We start from the raw sequence: 15,613 nt of genomic DNA on the forward strand, positions 1-15,613 counted from the left end.
CTTAAAATCAGCAATATGACTCTCATTTGGTCCTGTGAGCAGCATGTCATCGACATAGAGAGCAATGATTAGATGTACACCATCCACACGTTTAGCATACAAAGTGCTTTCTGTTGGACTATTTTGAAACCCATGTGCAGTCAAATATGCATGTATTTTTTCATACCAAGCTCGTGGAGCTTGTTTTAAACCATATAAAGCCTTTTTTAACCTGCACACTTTGTTTTCCTGCCCTCTTTGAACAAAACCACGAGGCTGCGATACATACACCTCCTCATGCAAATCTCCATTTAAGAACGCAGTCTTTATGTCCAGCTGATGTACATTCCAACCATTATGAGCTGCTAATGCACAGATGCTACGAACAGTGGTCATACGACATGTGGGAGCAAAAGTCTCATCAAAATCAATGCCCTTCTCTTGAGCATAACCTTTTGCAACAAGCCTAGCCTTATGGCGATCCACTGTGCCATCAGGCTTACGCTTCAATTTGTATACCCACTTAGTGCCAATGGCCTTCTTGCCAGGGGGCAAGTCACATAAAGACCATGTACCATTCTTCATAATAGCATCATATTCTGCTTGCATAGCAGCCATCCAATTTTCTGAACTTTGTGCCTCATCAAATGAAACAGGCTCACTTTCATCGCACATACTAGAAGTAGCCAATGCATAACAATCTGACGCATAAGAGGCACCATGAGAGCCAGAACGAGTGCGACTAGACAAAGGGGCATCCAACTTGCTGTCACGCAAAGTCTGCACCAGCCATCTAGGCATATTCCTAGAGCCTTCAATCTCTTGTCTCTCATCCTCAAGTGCATCATGCACATCTGCATCAGATATAGGCTGATCTGTGCCATCATTTAAAACCTGCATAGGCTGAAAAACTGCCTCATGAGGTATTGCACTTGACTGTGCACCACTGAAAAGAGGCAACAATGTATCATAGACATCACGTGAGCTGATATCTGTCTCCTTAGTACATGAAACCAAGGGCTGAACTGCATCTTCCACAAATACAACATCACGGCTAACCAAAATGCGCTTTGTCTGTGGATGATACAAACGATAGCCTTTGCTCTCAGCACTATATCCAACAAAAATACATTTGACAGCTTTGTCATCCAATTTTCTGCGATGTTGCACAGGCACTAATGCATATGCCAGGCAACCAAAAACACGTAAATGGCCAACAGATGGCTTGCGGCCATGCCAAGCCTCATATGGAGTGACAACCTGTAATGCTTTGGTGGGACACCTGTTTAGTACATAAGTGGCACACATGACAGCCTCAAGCCAAAAACCATGTGGTAGACTTTGACTCTTAACCATACATCTTGCCATTTCCATGAGAGACCTGTTTTTTCTCTCAGCCACACCATTTTGCTGTGGTGTATACGGCACTGTACATTGGTGTTTTATCCCACGCTCAGCCAGAAATGCATTAAATTCTGAAGACATATACTCCCCCCCTCGATCTGAACGGAGGGTGCCCATCTTACTTTCTGACACATTTTCAGCCATAACCAAAAACCGTTTGAAGCACAAAAACACTTCGGACTTTGCCTTCAAAGGATATACCCATGCATGCCTGGTAAAATCATCAATGAAAGTCACGAAGTAAAGGTAGTTTCCAAATGATGGAGTTTGCATGGGACCACAAACATCACTGTGAACAAGCTGTAATCTGCGTTCAGCTCTCACTGTTCCATCTTTGGGAAAGGAAGCACGCTGCATTTTACCCAATATGCAGCCCTCACAAACATGCTTGACAGGTGCCTCAAGCTTAGGCAAAGAAGACACCATTTCAGATTTCTGCAGGCGCAGCAAACTTGCAAAATTCAGATGACCAAAACGTGCATGCCACAGTTTTGCATTTGAAATAGCCTGCGTATCCATAATAGCACATGCTGAATCCTCTACACATTTGCCGTCCATATTGAGCTTATACAGCCCTCGACATAGTGAACCAGATGCTACAATGATGTCACCACAAGAGAGATCATGAACAGTACATCTGTCATCCACAAATTTTACAACCAAACCTGTTTTGGCAAATGCGGAGACTGACAGCAAATTCTTTTTGATCCCTGGCACATACAATGCATCAAAAAGTGTAAAGGTGTTGCCATTTGCAACATTCAGCACAATCTGTCCAACTCCTTTAACGGGATAAGAGGAGTTATTGGCACAAGTGACAGTATTCCCTGTGGGAGCAGACTCAAGGAAAGTGAATAAACTGCGCTGCGAGGTGATATGCTTAGTGGCACCACTGTCAAAGTACCATACATCTGAATCTACTGCAGACATACATGTGTCATGCAAAGATGGGTCATAACTGCACTGCGCATTGAATGCCCATTCTGTATCTAGCACAACATTAGCAGATTCATTGTTAGAAGGAGAGGCATCTGCAACAGCCATACCAGCCTCTTTCTTCTTAGCCTCTTTCGCAGCCAGCTTAGGACACGCTTTGATGACATGATCATTTCCCTTACAGTACTTGCAAAATGTCTTCTGTTTGTCACCCTTCTTCTCATCTTTGTCTTCCTTCTTTGGTTGCGCAGCATTTGCAGATTTCTGCTTACTAGAAGAAAAGCCTGCTTTACCTTTCCCGCTTCTCTGATTAGCAACGAAAGCTTGATCTGCGACACGCATAATATTCCTGTTTTGCCTTGACTGGTCTTCTTGCAGCAAAACAGAAACTAACTCCTCAAATGATAAGGCATTGGGATTGCCTTTCATCATCAAGCGAAGAGTGGAAGCAAAACCCTGATAAGAATCTGGTAGACCATTCAAAACAGTCTGCACAAGTGAACTGTCTGACAGGATTTCATCTGCAGAAATGAGCTGCTCTTTGAAATCCTTGATCTTTGTCAAAAAGCTATCCATAGAATCACCTTCGTTCATATGCTCACTCTCCAACTGTTTTCGGAGGTAAGCAACACGAGCCTCATTTCTTGCCTGATACAATGTGGCAAGTACATCCCAAGCATCCTTAGAAGTCCTGCAGGAGCGAATATGTGGGATAATGGTACGTTTGACAGACAGCGCAATCAAGGCATGAGCCTGCGCATCTCTACCATCCCAACGAATCTGCTCTGCTGAAAGTGGTGGTTCTCGAACAGCTGCTACAGCACTTGTGCCTGCACCATCATCAACAATACCTGTTTCTGATGTGTTTGCAGCATTCCCAGCCACAATAGGACGTGCATCAATACCCTGCACAATGTTCCATAACCCCTTTGCTACCAATACATGTCGCATCATATATGCCCACAATGGATAGTTGGTGCCATCCAACTTATCCTCAGCAGCCAACATGCGGAATACATCATTGTTGTCAGCCATGGCCAATGACTGTACTACTAGATGTAAATGCTGTCTGTAAGAGGTAAACCTGTATAAAATCGACCTGTGCTATGTAGCACAGCCCAAAACAGACGAATGGGCACCTGTCCTGCAGATTTCAATCTTGACAGAAAATCTGCACAGTAGGACGATATTGCCTGCGCAGTACTTGGAATGCAAAAACGGAGGGCGAAATGACCTCAGATCAAAATTCTGAAACGACCAAGCCCTCCGGTCTCTCCCAAAGCATATACTAACCTGCAGACGCTCGTGAAACCTCGTCGCAATCGGAGGAGATGAAGCGGCAGGTGCCGGTGATGCTGCCCGGGAGGAGGAAGCCTGCTCTGATACCAATTGTTGGAATTAGGGTTGCAGGAATGCACACACAACTTCAAGAAGATGAGGAAGCTTGAGCACAACACAGTAGTGTATTATGAGTGCCAAAAATGAAAGATTACGAGCCCTAGAAGATAATGGGCGTATATACAATGCACGGGGGAAAAAACCTCCTAGTGAGGGAAAAAGTGCCCCGGCGGTCCTAAGTGTGTTCACACACATCACTACTATAATATGGTAACAAAAACATTACAAATTGAGGAGTGTGATAGTGGGTAAGAGAAGACGTGAGGAAGAGATTTGAGAAGGTGTCCAAAATTTTTCCAAGCCAGTATTTTGGATGTGTGTAGCTCGGACTGAGAAGCTTCAAAAAGCAAAGTTGAAGTTCACAACCCATTCTACATAAAACTTTTGCACCACCTCTACAAAGTAGTTCATACACTTGGATTGCCAAATTTTGAGCAGAAGATGCTCAAAATTTTGAATCAAAATTGTTAGATCCCTGCCCTCTCTCCGCATTGAACTCTGGAGTGCTAGCAGAGGTTCCCACTCGGAGCCTTGCCCCCGAATGTCCAAGCAAGGGACTAGTCCAACGGCTCTTCCAAAACTGAACACGGAAAAAACTTTCCTCGCCCAGAAAGCATAGGCGATTCCTCCAAGAAAATCTTCTAACGTAGTCAAGAGCCTTAACTGTCCTTTGTATTCCAACCGATACCACGGGTCACATGGCCAAATCAAACAGGAACTTGCACTTGGTTCATAGAGACCAATGCTTTTTTCCCCATCAAAGAGACACGTCGGTTGATTCTTTTCCATAGAACAAGAATTATCCCGTGACTTACTTCAACTATCGTAACTTGAACATAATTGAATTTTATTGTAGGAATCCATCGATATAGCCTAACCCCATCCAATCCCATGGGTTAGCCAAGCACCCACCAACCACTATATTGATAGGATCCATTATAAAAATTTGGTTATGTTTTGTTCCTAGGTACCAACAGGGAAGAGCTCCCAGGCCCCCTAGCTGGCTCTCATGCAAAAATTAAATAGACACACCACTTACATACCCAATATGAAATTGCCTTTTCTTATATTCAACTATTTCCTAAACAGAATTGCAATAAAACCACAGTGTTTCCATCATAATCCTCAGTATTCCAGTTTGAGGTTCCAATTCCAACTTTTCCACTTTCCAACCATAAAATCCAATTCCAGTCATTCCTTTCTCAATGTACCTATGGCATCATCGGCAACCAGAACACTCATCACCTGGTCAGTCCTTCTAGGCTCACCTAGTACTTCACTCAAGGGCCTTTTCGATAGTTCCTAGCTCATAGTACCGAGGAGTATAATCAAGATTTTTCCATAAAACCCATATGGACTCTCCGTTTGAAGCCGTTTGAAGATCAGCTAGATCAACCAACAAGATCCATTTACCAAAAGGAGCCATGAATTCATTCGTTGAAGACCAGCAAGGCCAATCAACCATATCCATGCACGTGTTCAAAAAACAACTCCAACTCATTTTATTCCTCGATGCACACGTGGGTATCCTGGGCGACCCCAGAGCCCGCCGAGCACCGTATGGTCAGCACCCTCTAGGCTCCTTCGTAAGTGACCTAGCGCTTCACTCATAGGCCGCTTCCTTGGCCCCTCATCTACCGTACCAGAAGCTTACCATTTTAACCGAGGCTGGTCACATGACCTCCGCCAACCTTGCCACGCGAGACGTCCTTCTTTGACTCTCCGTCAGCTATTGTAACATTTTCCACTTAGGTCCCCACGACCTCATTCCACAAGATAGTCAAAATGCTTTCCCAACATTCTTGACTTAAAACAATCTTTAAAAAAACAGTTTTCACATGCAAATACAATCTCCAAGAAAAATTCCCATCTTTCCATATCATTCCATCATTTCACATCACTCCTCATTATTTCTCATCATCCCTTATCATTCGACATTATTCCACATCATTCAACATCATTCCACATCAATTCACATCACTCCACATCATTCCACATCAAATCACATCATCCCACATCATTTCCACATTCATTCACATCATCCCATATCATTTTCACATTTATTCACATCATCCCATATCATTTTCACATTTATTCACATCATTTCCACATTCATTCACATCATCCCACATCATTCCACATTTATTCACATCATTTTCACATTCATTCACATCATCCCACATCATTCCACATTCATTCACATCATTTCCACATTCATTCACATCATCCCACATCTTTCCACATTCATTCACATCATCTTACATCATTTTTACATTTATTCACATCATCCCATATCATTTCCACATTCATTCACATCATCCCACATCAATCCACATTAATCCACATCACTCCACACATCAATCCACATCAGTCTACACATCAATCCACACATTCCACATCCTTCCACACATCACTCCACATCATTCCACACCTCAATCCAATTTCCACAAACAATATGGTATCTTTTCGCTTTGAGCGAATCAGGTTTTATTACCAACTTTCCTTGATCTAGTTATCAGATTTTTTGTTCTACAATCAACCAGGTTAAGAGTACAGTTACTCTACTTTTCATACTGACAGAACTTTCTAAGTCTTCCTGCTAATTACTTGGCTTAGTTAAAGGCAACTTTTTCTCTACTCAATTTCATTAAATCAAAATTTTCGTTCACTTTGGATCCTCGATCCTTTCAAGAATTCTAGATTCCTTTCCCAGGGAATCTAGAAATAAGTCAGTCAAACACGTATTTACATTTCATCCAACTAAGCATGTTTCTAGTCTTTTTTTTTTGGAAATCTTTTTCTCGTTTGGAATGTACCCAAGATTCTATTTTCGAGAACCTAGACGTATACTTCATAATTCAAAAAGTTAAAGATGTTCATGATTCCTCTTTCTGATTAAGATTTATCCATGTTTTCTCAATGCATTCCTATGAATATTTTCACATTATTTTCTCAATTTTTCCAAAATAAAATATGATGAAAATCCCTCTTTTAGCATAAAATACTTATGCACACCTACTAATTCATTTTTATCTAAATGAATTAAATTCATAATCATTTTCATAATTCTCATAAATTGAATGAATCTAGAAAATTTGTGCATAACTTCTTTATTTTTCTAGTAAATGAATAATGCTCAAAATGCCACTTTTAGCATAAAATTTATTATGCATAAATTCATTTTCTAATGATATAAAATTTGCCATAGCTTCCCCACATTTTCTATGAAATGAGAATACTTAAAATTCCACTTTTAATATAAAAATTAGTTTATGCATAAACATAAACATTATTTCATCTAAACCACAACATAAGTCAAGAAAGGCATGGTTTTAAGAGGAAATCCATAAAATAAAATGCTTCCCAAGCATGAGAGAGGTTGGTAAGAAGATTAACATCAAAAAAGAGAAAATATCATTGTTTAGGCTTACCCTTGGTTTGCTTGATTCTTTACCTTGCAAGAAGTGTGTAGCCCTCAAGGAAGAGGCTTGGCCACCAAGAGAAGAGGGTAATCTTCAAGAGAAGAAGAGGTTTAGTAAAACAACAAAGCTTCACAATGGAGAGGCAAGGAAGAGGGATAAAGGAATTACACTAAAATGAAAATTACACTAGCATGTAAATACACTAAGATGAAAATACAAAGGAATGGGGCTTTATTTATAGGTAAGGGAGGCCACCAACCAAGCCTAACTTGGATCTAGAGGCTTCCAGCTTCAGTTTGATCCGATTTGGACAAGTATTAGACTAGTTAAACCCATTTTTTTGATCTAGTTTAGAAGAGGTGAGAGGAGAGATGAAATATCTCATTTTTTTGAATTAAAAATTGGGGTAATGATGGAGATTATAGGTGCCTCCTTCATGAGCTCTACTCACCCACCTAATGTGTCAAAATTCACATTTTTATACTTTTAAGTACCAGTACTAGTCAACTCTTCATCTTATGTGAGAATTTACTCATTTTTGGGAGATTTTCTTTTATTCTTACATTTTTTCTATCCACACTTGGATTAATCCTATAGGCCCATTAGAACACTCTTTGGAGCTTAATCCATAATTTTTTGAAAATAGGTACCCCTAGGCTAAGGTGTCTATAGTGCACATATTCAATTAATTTCTAATGCTTTTTGGAAAACTCTTTTTAAACTTCTGTTTCAGGGGATCACTTCCTATTTGGAATAAAATACTTATCCAAAAATATTTCAAAACTGTATTATCTCTCTCTAGAATATTTTCTCTCTCTAGACCAAAACAGGGTCAAACAAGATCTTTTTCCATTCTGAAGGGGGTGATGATTGCAAGAGAGTGAAGGGGAGATTCTTACATCTTTACATCATCAAAGGATGGAGAGAGGAATCTTACAAAAATTGCCTACAAAAAAAAAATGTCTTCCACAAGGGCTCCTTGATTTTTGCACTCTTTATTTGGAAGATGCTTCCTTAGTCACTCACCACCACAAAGAATAAGGCATCTAAATACACATGGTGTATGGATTCAGCACTTTAATGCAAGGTCAAGGTAGTCCCCCCTTGTAGATGGATGCCAGCACTCCCTTGTATCCATCTTAAGCAATACATGCATGTACCTCCCAATAATATTTTAATATTAGAAAATGTTGACTTACTAACTCACTACATAATAATTTATATCAATAACTAAGGTGTGTCTCCCACCCATTCTTGACTTCATTTTGTGAGTCCTATTGGCGTGCACTTGGTTTGTCAAGAGTTATGTAAATATTTTCCCTTAATAGGTTGAAACTTATTACTCTAGATAAAACCACCCAACAATAGAAATGAAAATACTTAATGTACATATATACATAGATGTAGGGGGAAAATAGTGATGTGTATGATAAATAACAATGAAAAAAATAGAAAAAAATATGTGATTTGTACATAAGTTATAAGGTCAAAAAAACTCATAGTGACAAGGTGTGAGATAATTAAACACTATTAGTATTTTACAACTTTGTTTATAATTTAAAAGCAATAAAAACTAGGACATTGTTGTTTTGTAAATTTTTTTATGTTTTGTCTTTAAAAAAAAGTTTAAATAATGTGATTTTTTTAAATAAACAGAGACAAAATGGAGGTCCCCCACATATCTCAACCATTATGTCCCCATTTTGTTTTACAAACAGTACGTGGCTATAACTGCGCGAGACTATACGCACTATTATGAATGTGATTGTATGCGTTGTTGTAGACACAACTATATGTGATGTTATAGAAGGCGCCATATGTGCTACTATAGACATGGCTATTATGTGTTGTTGTACATGAAGTTATATGTGTGGCTATACGCACTACTACAGCCACGTCCCTATTATAACAAGTACATAGTAGGTACAATAGGTCCCTATAATAAGTACATAATAGTACACACTAAAGCTGGTCAATTTCTTGATAGAGAGCAAGGGAGGGATGCGACACCCACCAAATGTGTGATAACATGAGAGAGAGAGAGAGAGAGAGAGAGAGATAGAGAGAGAGAGAGAGAGAGAGTTGCCAAGGAAAGCTGGTGTAGATGAGGAGGAAGGGGTCTTATCCCCTCCTTCCACGTGGCAGTGCCCTTGGGTATAGTGTGGCACTCATTTTAAATACCAGCATGGTCAGATGGCCTAGTATTTTTGAAACCCTAAGGTTATAAAATCTTTGAAAATATAATTAAGGTTAGAAATGATACCACATGTTCACATGCCACAAACTCACTTAGAAGATAGGGCATTCACATGGTTTCACGGGTGGGAATCCCCTACCCGTGAATTGGGACACGTCATAGCACACACTCACACAAAAAAAAGTCACACAAAATTAATTTCAAGCAAGCCATGATGCGTGCACGTGCATTATGTAATGGATATATCTTTTGTTCCTAGAACCTTTATAAATAGCAGATCTTCTGGAGCACACAATTGGCTCAGTGGGAGGTCTAAACTAGGATCCCTCATAGTGGGTTCCATGTCCTAGCCACACTATGGGTGATACAAAGCCTGTCCTCCCATAGGTGATGTGAGTCACCATCCAAGGGGCTTCTAAATAGTTGACCTCAACTAAAAAGCCTCCAAATACACCCAAAAAAGTTGTGGATAATCTTTGAACCCATTTTTCATTGATAGGCAAATAGTTCTTGAACTTCACATGGTATCACCTAGAAAGCTTACTGATGGGTGGCTTTCTCTCCTTATGAGACATAGCCACATGTCAAGAAAATGCCACGTGTGGCATGCATGCCTGTGACATGTGGCACCTCCTTCCCGCCTTCCCATTTTTCTCAAAATCAAAATCAAGTTAATTTAGTATATTTTTAGATTTTTTTTAAAGAAATAAAATATAGAATTTTAAATAATAAAATATTTATAACTTATTAATATAAAAGAATTTTAAATCACTAATTTTAAAGGATTATATTTTTAAATTAGACAAATAATATTAAATTTATATTTCGTGTTATTTAATTTAAAAATTTTACTTTTTTGAATTTAATATTTCTTGAATGGATGCGGAATGATGTGAATAAATGTGAATGGATATAGGACGATGTAAATGGATGTGGAATGATGCGATGATAATTGATATAGAAGAATCTAGAATGATGAGAAATGACGTAGAATGATATGGAAAGATGGGAGTTGGTTGGAAACTGTATGTATATGAAACCTATTTTTAAAATATTGTTTTATGTCAAGAATGTTGGGGGAGATTTTTGACTATCTTGTCGAATGAGGTCAGGAGGACCTAAGTGAAGTGCAACAACTGATGGAGAGCCAATGAAGGACGTCTCGCGTGGCAAGGTCGGACGAGGTCTTGACTAGCCTTAGTTCAAATAAAATGGTGAGCTTCCGGTACGGTGGATGAGGGACCAAGGAAGTGGCCTATGAGTGAAGCGCTAGGTGACCTGCGAAGGAGCCTAGAGGGTGCTGACCATACGGTGCTCGGGCTCTAGGTCGCCCAGGATACTCACGCATGCGTTAGGGAAGAAAATGAGTTGGAGTTGTTTTCTGAACTCGGGCATGGATCTGGTTGATTGGCCTTGCTGGCCTTTAACGGATGAGTTCATGGCCCTTTTGCATGGATCTTGTTGATTGATCTAGCTGATCTTCAAAATGGAGAGTCCATCTGGATTTTATGTGATTATATTCCTAGGTACTATGGGTTAGGGACCATTGAAAAGGCCCCTAAGTGAGCAGGTGGTGAGCATTTTGGTTGCCAAAGATGCCATAGGTACGGCGAGGAAGAAATGATTGAAAATTGGATTGGAAAATGAAATATTTAGGATCATGATGGGAAACACTGTAGTTTCGTTCCAACTCTATTTTAAAGACAACTGAATCTGTAAAAAAGGTAATTTCATATTGGGTGTGTAAGCGGTGTGTCTATTTTGTAATTTGCTTGAGTTTGCTGGCTAGGGGGTGTGGGAACTCTTTTCCCTGGTACTCGGGATGAAACATAACTAAATTTTTATAATGGATCCTATTAATACAGTGGTTGGCTAACCCATGGGATTGGATGGGGTTGGACTGATGGATGGGCGGTTAGCTAACCCATGGGATTGGATGGGGTTAGGTTGGACTGATGGATTCCTAAAATAAAATTTAATTCTGTTCAAGTCACAATAGTTGAAGTAAATCACGGATAATCCTTGTTCTATGGAAAAGAATCAATGGCTGTGCCTCTTGACAGGACAAAAGGCATTGGTCTCCATAATCCAAGTGCAAGCTCCTCCCTTGATCCGACCATGTGACCCATGGGTTCGGTCGGAATGCAAAAGGGTAATTAAGGCTCTTGACTAGGTTAAAATATTTTTTCTTGGAGGAATCACCTATGACTTATGGGGCGAGGGAAGTTTTTCTGGGTTTAGTTTTGGAAGAACTAAGGGATTAGTCTCTTGTCCAAAAATTTGTAGGTAAGGTCCCGAATGGGAAGCTCTACCCTGTGCAAGAAGTTTACTACTTCTGCTGCTAGCACCCCAGAATTCGATGCACAGAGGGGGTAGGGATCTTTCAGGTTACCATCAGAGCATGTTTAGATTAGCATTTAGCACCCTGTGCAAATTTTCCAAGTCTCTTAGTGCTTGAGAGACCATGGAAAATCCCGCTCTTGCCCATGCCATCGTACCCAAACATGCTCCGATGGTGACCAAACTTTGCGAGCATGTGGGGGGCATCGACCCCCACGTGGTCGCAAAGGTTGGTCATCATCAGAGAATGTTTGGGTACGATGGCATGGGGAAGAGCGGGATTTTCCATGGTCTCTTAAGCACTGAGGGGCTTGAAAAATCCACAATGGATGCTAATTGCTAATCCAAACATGCTTCGATGTTGACCAAACTTTGTGAGCATGTGGAGGTGGGTCTCCCCCACATGTCGCAAAGTTTCGCCACCCATCGGATCATGTTTGGGTAAGATGGCATGGGGAAGAGCAAGATTTTCCATGGCCTCTCAAGCACTAAGAGACTTGAAAATTCTGCATTGGGCGCAAATTCCTAATTCAAACATGCTCCGATGATGCTGACCAAACTCTGCGAGCATATTGGGGTGGTTCCCTTCCATGTGCTCTCGCAAAGTTTGTTACTATCGAAGCATGTTTGGGTACGATGGCACGAGGAAGAGCGAGATTTTCCATGGCCTCTCAAGCACTAAGAGACATAAAAAATCCAGACTGGGCACTAATTGCTAATCCAAAAATGATTTGATGTTGATAAAACTTTGCGAGCATGTGGGGGTGGGTCCACATTCCACATCTACATCATTTCTTTCACATACATATAACTACATCTATTCTTTCACATACATACATCTCCATCTATTCCTCGTTCATTTTCATCTAATTGATTCGTTTCACATCCTCATATCTATTTATAGAATACAAGAGAATTCTTATTTTCGATATAAGATTTCTTTACGCATTTATTTATGCATAAATTCCAATTTAAGGAGACTAACACTTTCGAAATAAAAATCAATCTTTTATGTATCTTCCTATGCATAAATTCATTTTAGATGAGAATGACACTTTTGAATAGAAAATCAATTCTTTAATGCATCTTCCTATGAATAAAATCAAATCCCATGTGTCTAGGCCCATCCCTATGTGCATGTGTACCACTAGGACACAACCATGATTGTAACAACGTACTCTTACAAAGAAGAGGAAAAGTGAAATTATAACCTTTCAACCATTCCTTGACATAAAGAATGTTATGTTAAAGGAAACTGTTACACTAAAATTGGAAGCACAAATTAGAAAGCCAATCAAAGGGTTGGTCAAGTAAACTCAACCATATTCATTATTTTGATGAATTTAAATTATCATTTAGAGTTATGCTTTGTTAATAATAACTAATTGCAAAGATGGACGCAATTACAGACAAAGGACTCGTGTGAGGATCGATGAGATTATAGGGAAAGGGTTGTCATGGGCAAATGCGGGCTTTGAGATAGATAAATAGAGTGCAGATGAGGTCAGTGAGCTCATCAGGAAGGGAGTTGTTCTTCGTTTTTCTTGGAAAGCTGGGGTTCATCTTAAGAAAAATGTATGAGTCACACATTGCACACAAGGGACTTTAAACACATTACTATATAGTAAAGTTGAGTCTATCTAGAAAATTTGGACAAATTTGCACGTTTGTTTCTTATATGTATGTATGTATGTATATACATAAATCATGGTCTCTCAAGCACTAAGAGACTTGAAAAATCCACATTGGGCGTTAATTGCTAATCCAAACATGCTCTAATGCTAACCAAACTTGGCAAGCATGTGGGCGTCGGGCCCCCCCACACGATCGCAAAGTTTGGTCACCATAGGAGCATGTTTGGGTACAATGGCATGTGGATTTTCAACAAATAATATAATAGCTAGTGTTAAGAAAAATCCAAAAACCATGAACATCAAGTAAAATGCAATGATCCTCTCACTGGATGAAAAAGCTTATAATGATATAAACATCAACTAAGTACGTCAGAATGTGAGCTAACCCAGCTACTCTAGCTAGCCACTAACTCAATAAATTAAGGCAAAATGAAAATGAGCTAGTCTAAGGTTAGTCACTGCCAACAATGAATCTAAGTGCGATGTAAGTAAGCTAACCCAGCTAGTTTGAGTTAAGTCACTATCAAGATAGAGATCTAGTCAAAAACACCCTCTCTAGCTCTCAAATGCTCTAGAAAGGGATGGTACACATTGCTATTGTGCATTAAACAATGGTGGTGGATATACCATGCTTCAAACCATCCCTCTTCCTGCCCAAATTCTAATCTAATTTTTATTTTTGGAAGGGTATTTTTTTTTATTTTGGGAAGGGGGTGGAGGTTTCTATGGAGGGTTTCGTTAAGCCCATAAGTTCTCTCCCCTCTTGAAGACTAGTAGAATGCGATAATACTCTACATCATGATTTGAAATTTAGCACTATTGAGAATGGAGGGGGTAGTGATATAGTCTCTGGATCTTTTAATATCCCCATGGAATGCACCCATTATTATGGTGGGTTCAGTGTATCTTATAGTATTTTATTTGATGAGATAAATTCAATCTCACCTAAACCTTACTACCAAATGGCAGGACCAAAGAAGAGGTGCAAGATGTAGAATCCCTAATCCAAGCTGTAAGGGCAAAGGAGGAAGAGACCTTACACTGAGCCCAGCAATGATTAGCGGCCCAATCCGCACCAATTGGGCAAGCCATGTAAGCCTTACCAATTACTCCACGTGACAGCCTAGAGAGCACCATATCCAAGACGGATCTAGGTATAAGATTATCGGATACATTACTGTAAACTGAGAGTTGGGAATTCGATGCCACGCAAGAAACCTTGACAAACATGGCTATGGGCCTAACTAAGAAAGTTGTTTCTATTTCCACGGATAAGGAAGAGTGACTTTGAATGGTTGTGGAATGTATTTAGGCTATTATAGATCAAGAGGTTAAATTAACATAAGGAGAGATTTAGTGAATGTTAATCTCATTTTTTATTAACAAAGATTCTCCTCCAATTGAGGACATTAATAAGTGTCATGTAAAGGCACTATAAAAGCTGTATTGAGATACTGGACACCCAAGGCGTTAGTTCGTAAGTTTTGGGTGACCAAGTGTGAATAAGGGCCAGTTGTATAAAAGGCAATCCTCATAATGAAATGATACAATCCCCCTTTGTGCTATGAGAACTCTTGTGCAGAGAGAGAGAGAGAGTGTGTGTGTGTGTGTGTGTGTGCTCTAGTATATGTGCCTCTTTCATGCATACATGTGTGTGAGAGAGTGAGAGGTTGATTTCCTTGCATTTGTGGTGTAAGAAACTTCACGGTGATAGCGTGGAGGTGGATTTCAGAGGATTGGAGCTTCCAAAGCGAGCTTGGGGAGCCTCAAGGGATGTGAACTTGAAACATTAGGGTAAGTACCCAACGATTGTTGTGTCTATTGCTTCTCCTATTTGCGGTGTGTGGAGTTCCCTTTTGGGAGGTGTGGTAGCCCATAACATTCTTGGAGCCGTTGCCGGGGAAATACATTTGTTTCTTCCACCCTCTTAGAGCTTCCTTGCGTCCTATGTCTTGTTTGTTGGTTGCCCCCTCCTTCTGGCTCTCCTCCTCTTTTGGATCGCTTCAGCTTCATGACGTGAACCATTTCCTATTTCACGGCGTGAACAATTGCCTGCTACTTCACAGGTTAAGCCTTCACAGCCTAACCCTTCATGCCTTAGCAGTTCACAAGTTAGGCTCTCACGGACTGCCAGTTCACAAGTTAAGCTCTCTCACGGACTGCCAGTTCATGAATTAAGGGTTGTCAAACCGGCGGTAAAAGAGGTACTCTAATTGCACCATTTGGGTCTATTTGACTCAAATTGAAGTAATTCTGAGCTTAAAAAATTGAAACCTGAAACATCAGTTATTGCAAACGCAAGA

The sequence above is a fragment of the Cibotium barometz genome, chromosome 21, assembly GCF_041138505.1.
Source record: "Cibotium barometz isolate CiBa-2024 chromosome 21, ASM4113850v1, whole genome shotgun sequence".
Taxonomy (NCBI): domain Eukaryota; kingdom Viridiplantae; phylum Streptophyta; class Polypodiopsida; order Cyatheales; family Cibotiaceae; genus Cibotium; species Cibotium barometz.